Raw genomic sequence first — 1596 nt, forward strand, 5'->3', positions numbered from 1 at the left:
GATACAGGGTCACTATGATTTGGAATGACTCGATGGCACTTAATAACAAACAACAAAACACTCTGGCTGTATTTCTTCCAGCATAGATATGTATGTTCATTCTTCTGGCATTCCATGGTACAGTCATGCTTTTCTTTTTTGAAAAAGCCAATGATGTACAAATATGGGAAGAAGAGTGGAAGTATGCCCACAAATGTATTAGGGTATGAAAGAAGATATTTGTACATGGGCATTTACCTTTGCTCCCAACACACTTATGAGTGTGGTGGAGTAAATGGGGTAAAATGATGAAAACTTCTTAGATAGTATCAAATAGCAACACTAGTAACGTATGTGTTCCATGGAATGGGCAATCACTCAAGATCAAAAGGGCAATATTTACCTAAGAATAAAGTTGAGAAGCAATGGGAAGTGAGGGGAATGGAAATAGGACGCACAGGGAGGAAGTGGGATATATGTTGTTGCACGGACAGGATTGCAGTCATTGAGATGAAACAAAGTGCATGATCTCTTGAATGTCAAACATGATTTTCTCTGACTCTCCACTTTACCAAGCATGATGTCCTTCTCTAGGACTGTTGTTGCTCCTAATAACATGTCCAAAATATGAGAGACAAAGTCTCGCTACTCTGGCTTCTAAGGAACACTCTGGCTGTCCTTCTTACAATACAGATTTATTTGTTTTTCAGGCAGCCCATGGTACTTTTAGTATTTTCCTCCAGCACCACAACTCAAACACATCCATTCTTCTCCAGTCATCCTTATTCACGGTCCAACTTTCACATGCACATGAGGCTACTGAAAATGCCATGGTCAGGTGCACCTTAGTCTTCAACTGGCATCTTTGCTCTTGAACACTTCAAAGAGGGCTTGTGCAGCAGATTTGCCTAATGCAATACATCATTTGATTTCTTGACTTTTTTTTTTTTTTATGAGTGTTGATTGTGGATCCAAGCAAAATGAAATCTTTGACAACTTCAATTTTTTTTCTGTTTATCAGAATATTATTAATTGGTCCAGTTGTGAGGATTTTTGCTTTCTTTACATTGAGGTGCAATCCATACTGAAGATTGTAGTCTTGGATCTGTATCAGTAAGTGTTATAAATCCTCTTCACTTCCAGCAAACAAGGTTGTATCATCTGCATATTGCCTGTTGTTTATGAGTCTTTCTCCAATCCTGATGCCATGCTCTTCATACAATCCAGTTTTTCAGATTATTTGCTCAGCATACAGACTGAACAATTATGGTGAATGAGTACAACCCTGGCACACACCTTTCCTGATTTTATATATTAAAAAAATCCTAAAGAAGTTCAATATATAAAACTTAACTGTATTTCTAAACATTTGTAATAGACAATCTGAAATGAAATTAAGAAAGCAATTTCATGTACAATAGCATCACAAAGAGTAACATACTTAAAGGAACAAAATGAATCAAAAGAAGTACAACAATGGAATATTATGCTACATTGAAGAATAACAAGGAAGCGGTAAACTACCGCATAACATGGATGAACCTTGAGGACATTATGCTGAGTGAAATTAGTTAGTCACAAAAAGAGAAATACTGCATAGGACCACTACTGTAAAAG

This window comes from Chrysochloris asiatica, unplaced genomic scaffold, assembly GCF_000296735.1.
Source record: "Chrysochloris asiatica unplaced genomic scaffold, ChrAsi1.0 scaffold00258, whole genome shotgun sequence".
Lineage (NCBI taxonomy): Eukaryota > Metazoa > Chordata > Mammalia > Afrosoricida > Chrysochloridae > Chrysochloris > Chrysochloris asiatica.